Here is a 6,000-nt window from a genome sequence, read left to right as displayed (position 1 = left end):
TATCATTGTATGGAACTATGTGTTTACAACATTATATTTATATTATGTAATATTATTTATGTTTCATTTTATTATTTGAATTTTTAATTTGGACCCTCCAACCGTAAAATTCTGGCTTCGTCACTGGTTGACATTATGTGTGTGTAGTTGACATGAATTGTATATGTAGGGGTGGCAAATCGTGTGTGTCGGGTCGTTATCGTGTCGACACGATAACGACACGAACACGATAACAGCAAACACGAACACGACCCGTTAAGAAAACCTCAAACACGAACACGAACACAACACGAAATCCTCAGACACGAACACGACACGAACACGACACGAACCCATTAACGACACGAACCAATTCGGGTCAACACGACACGATAACAACACGTACACGAGAAGACACGATAACGACTCGATAACAACACGACCTGATAACGGTTAAACCTATTAAAAATGAAAATAATAAGAATTAATAATATTAAAATATTATTTGTTAACGGATAACACGAACACGACACGAACACGACACGAACACGTATTGTTAACGGATAACACGAACACGACACGAACACGACACGAACACGACACGAAATTTTCGTGTCCTTAACGGGTCGACCCGATAAGGACACGAACCCAATAAGCTCTGACCCAAACCCATTATTTTCGTGCCGGTTCGTGTCGTGTTATCGTGTCGTGTCAAAAATTGCCAGCCCTATGTATATGTAGTTGACAAAAAAAAATTTAAAAAAATTTTAAAAAATAAATTTTAAAAAATTATTTATTGAATAAAATGTACCAGGAAATTACCATTCTGCCCTTTCATAATTAATTAATCTAAAAATATTTTCCATGTGTCAAATTCTGGACCACTCATTTAATAAAAATGAGTGACTGATAATACATCTCAATTCTCAATTAGGTTAAAAAATCTCAATTGATCAGAACCCTATCGATCAACCCTATATAATTATATTTTATAAAAATTGTTGTCTATTCTGACCCCCGAATAGTTAAATTTAACAATAAATGGATAGGATTTAACCGACTTACCGACCTATATTAACTGAACTCAATTAACAATAAGAAAAATAGTATAGGATCTAACCAATAAAAAGTTTGATAAAAAAAATGAATGGAGGAAAATGGGTGGAGATTGTTTAGTAGAAGACCTCCCTGAAACTCTCTCTAAACAAAAAGACAATATAAGACAAACTTTGGGTCAAGTATTTTGTTATCAATAAAAATTTAAAACTAAATACTAATAATTTATTAAAAGCGCTATTAATTAATATTACTCCATAACTAAATTAACATAAATAAAAGTTGCATTTCATATAGTAAAAGATAAAAGTGAAGAGTCTAGTTCGTGTCCAGTAACAGCAAAGCCCACCGGAACCCTCCAGTTTGTGCCCATCTATAGTCTCGATATTCAAAAGAATATCCGTTCTTTTACAAAAATCGGATACGAAAAAAAAATATGTACTCTGAATTTATCAGTTCTATTAATTGAAATTTATATAGTAAAAAAGAAATTAAATTTATAGAAAAATACATTTATCCTAATCAAAGTATAAAATAACACTTGATGATAAGTATAATATAAAATCAAATACTACTCCCGTCCACAAAAAATAGCTAGTTTTACCGTCGTAGGCCATCCACAAAAATTAGACCAATTTTTAAATATAGATAGTTTTAAACATTTAAATACTAGTACTAATAATGTGGACTCCACAATCCACTACCAGCCAACCACTACTTCTCTCTTATTTTTTTCTCATCTCTTGCACATTAAAATTCCTGTCCTATACAATTATATCTATTTTTGGTGGACGGAGGTAGTATATATAAAAATTTACATAAAATAGGATTAAAAATAGACCACTTACTTTTTGTCTTTTTGATGTCCTTCGGAATAATAATTTACATAAAATAGGACAAAATTTACCACTTTCTCTTCTTCAGTTATTTATTCGTTCCTCTCACTTTTTTTTATTCGATGAAAATAAAATAAATATAATTGGTCTTTTTCACCAAGCCGGCTGACCACTACAGGACAGAATAACCATAAGTTACTAAATCGAGAAAAACATACATTAATCCACCACTTATTGATGAATCATATAAATTACTTATGTAAAGTACTACCCATGGTCCCCGAAAATTTGTCTAATTTTTTCATTTTCGTCCGTCCCCAAAATTTGTCTCATTTCACTTTTTTACAATTTTTAGTAGTGGACCTTATATTCCACTAACTAATTCATACTCACATTTTATTATAAAACTAATATATAAAAGTAGGACCCACATTCCACTAACTTTTTCAACTCATTTTCCATTACATTTCTTAAAACACGTGTCGAGTCAAAGTGGAACAAATTTTTGGGAGGTAGTAGTTAGGTTAGATCAGTTGAGTCTTTCCCTTCCAACTACCATTCTTCATCTACCAACAAAGCCGCCAAGAAAAATTGATCACTGTTCAACACCTTTAGCTTTAAAGAGCCTAAATGCGAATTATATAATCATATTGGAAATTTATCTATGTTCGTACTCCTTTAGTCCCTACTATACTACGTGTCTCACCTTCCCATTTTAGAACACTTCTTGGTATTCCATCAGTCCCATTGAAGATGTCTCTTAGTTTGTCCCGCCCCAACCAAGATAACCTATTAAAAACACATTTATCTCTACTTTATTTCTTCTCTTTTACTTTATTCTCTCCACACACATAAAATAGAGTTGCATAAATTCTCGTATCGTTTAAGCAATGGGTCATCTTCCTAGGACGGAAGGAGTATCTTTAGGGATGTCAATCGGGCCGGCCCGTCGGGTTTCGAGCCAACCCTGCTCGGGTTGCGGGTCAATCGGGTGCGAGCTAATCGGGTTGTGATTTCTTTCGGGTTATAAAAGCTCAGCCCTAACCCTAAAAGCTAGGGTTTCGGGCTAGCCCAGCTGGTTAATCGGGTTGCTACCGATAATATTAACATGCGATCAATCCAATAAATAATGATTAAAATTACTAATATTCATACAATGTAAAATATTTAATTATGATATATTTGAGATATATGCTTAAACTCAATCATAAACATGATCAAATACTAATATTTGAGATATTTCGTAGAATTTTAATGCGTGTTTTAGAAATTTAAATATTTTTTTTATGAATTTGAAGTTTTTAATTTATTTATCAATTATTATATTAATAAAAATTCAATATATAATTTGTATATTTAATATAAATTGAAAGTTATTTTTTTAGTTAAAATTAATCAATGAAATGTCGAATTAGGAGTAAAAAAATAGAGTAACAGAAATTTTATCGGGTTTTCGGGCCAGCCCGTCGGGTTTTCGGGTCTGGCCCTAATGGGTTGCGGGTTAATCGGGTGCGGGCTAATCGGGTTTTGATTTTATCGGGCTAGAAATTTTCAACCCTATCCCTATAAATTTGGCGGGCTATTCGGGCCAGCCCACGGGTTACGGGTTACATTGACATCCCTAAGTATCTTATTTCACTCTAACTATTTTTATAAAAGGATTCGAATTTTATTACTCTCTATGTCCCCCATTAATAATCTACTTTTGTATTTTTGTTTGTTCCCCATTAATGAATACTTTCACTTTTTTACCATAAATAGTAAGTAGACCTCACATTCTACTACATTCTATTCACATTTTTTTATAGAACTAATATATATAAGTGAGACTGATATTTCACTAGCTTTTTCAACTCACTTTCCTTTACATTTCTTAAAACTCGTGTTGGAATCAAAGTGAATAATTATTGGGGGACGGAGGGAGTAACTTATTTCTTTCACATTTAATCACTCCTTCAATCCACCATTTAACGTCTTTATTTTTCTTATTTGTTCATCCAACAATAAATATCTAATTTCACTTAATATTATTTTAATATGTGACTTCTAACGGAAGAGTAATCCACGAAATTAGTACTCATATTTCAGTATCTTCTAACTTACATTTCTGGAATCCTGCATCGAAGTGAGATACAAAGACATGAAGTACCATAAACAAACCTAAAATTTTAAGTCACTCTATCAGTTCGGTCTGTTAGAACACTTAAATTTGATAATGAGTCGTCGGCTAATTCATTTTATGACTCAACTTATTTTAACACAAGTGATACCCGCAAGTGTACGGGGCTAGTGTAGCAATTAGTAAGCAAGAATATCGTATCCCACAGAGACAATTTTGTATCACTTAACTACCACGAACAAAATCAACTACTATCTAGACAATCAAGAAAAGATTGGCTTGTTCTAACAACTAATAAAAGCATATAGTAAGCAAGTAACAATTAAGAACAAGGAAACACGGTGTAAAAATGATGTGAAAAGATAATATGGAGAAAATTGCAGAACTCAAGGATCCGATGCACAATTCCAAGCTCTTATCCAGTCAATTCGCTTTACCTTTTGGTGTCTCTAGAGTTACTAAGCCGACCACAATTATAGATTAAACCCCATCCCGAGGTGAGAAACATGTAGATTAGGTGCTAGGATCGAAGTTCCCTTCTAATCCTAAACTCCTAACTCCCAAAAGCTCGATTAGGTCAATGACCTCACTCAAAACCTCAACTCTCCCGAGTTCTATTGTATTAAGGTGTGAATTATTCTTTTTTCCGGATTAATTATTTCATCTCCCGATTAATCTAATTAATCCTACACAATCAAGTGGTGATTAAGCAATTGAAAGGAATAAACCCAAGAATAATCAAATAACTACAAGAGCAAGGCAATAACAAAATCAATCGGATAAAAACTATGAAATCAGTGCATCATCACCAAGAATTCTACAAGAGATGTTTAGCTACTCATGTTTATAGAGAAAACCATGTTCAAAACAAATGAATTCAACAAATACATGAAGTAAAGATAGTAAGACTCCTGTGAGATCAATCGATGGATAGGTGACTTCAATCTCCCGATTGGAAGTCTTCAATCTTCAATTCTCTCTCTCAAAGGTGTGCTTGGGGTGGTGTGTGAGTGTAGGAGGCGTTAGGTGTGGTGTGGAATGAACCCTAGGCTTCTTCTCCTCTTAATCCCCTTCAAAAATCGCGTTTTTGGCATAAAAATACGTCAAAACAACGTACCCGGCCGGGTGGAATTATAAAGGGTAAAATTCACCCGGCCGGGTGATGATTTTCGACCAGATTCTTCTCCATTTGAGACACCCGGCCGGGTGGATTTACAGGGTAATAATTCACCCGGCCGCGTGAGATTTTCTGGACAGTGCAGTGTTCGTAAAACGGCCATATCTCTTTCATCCGAACTTCGATTGGGGCGTGTGAGGTACCTACGCGAAGATCTTTCGAAGACGAAGAGAATGATGTGCATTGGGGGTTGATTGGACTTCAAAATCTCCAGTAAAATTGTCTCAAGCCAAGACTGCTGCACATCCACCTATTTTGCACCTTTTTCAACACATTCTTAACAAAATGGTCAATATACCAACATAATACAGAAGTAGATGTAAACACGCCTAATAATAGATTAAATATGATCAAATTCATACAAAACCACCCTCTAAAACCATGTAAAATCCAAGTGTGTCAACTCCCCCAAACTTACATAATTGCTAGTCCTCGAGCAATGAAGAAAAAGAACTAAAAGAAGACTTGGATTTAAAGGGGTTTTAGACATCATCATCGTCTCAAAGAATATGGAATAAAGGAGCATATTACAATACAAATTCTATCAAGTTAAGCGGTCGAATGCACTTTTACTACTAACTCGTATATCACCTTGGTTTCATGCTTCACTCGAGATGTATATGTGTGTGTATATTCACCTCACTAAAAAGTGTATAAGATATCAAGTAGTCACTCAAATCAAGCAAAAATGCATGGTTTACCATAAGCTTGCTCAATGTCTAACCTCTCCTCTACCTCGTGTGACAATAAATCAAGAGTCCGAAAGGTCTTTTATTTAGGTTATAATGTAGGCTCTTTGGTAAGGTGAGGAAATAATTGGCTAAAGTGACTGA

The sequence above is a fragment of the Salvia splendens genome, chromosome 9 (genome assembly GCF_004379255.2).
Source record: "Salvia splendens isolate huo1 chromosome 9, SspV2, whole genome shotgun sequence".
Taxonomy (NCBI): domain Eukaryota; kingdom Viridiplantae; phylum Streptophyta; class Magnoliopsida; order Lamiales; family Lamiaceae; genus Salvia; species Salvia splendens.
Note: the sequence above shows the minus strand (reverse complement) of the source record.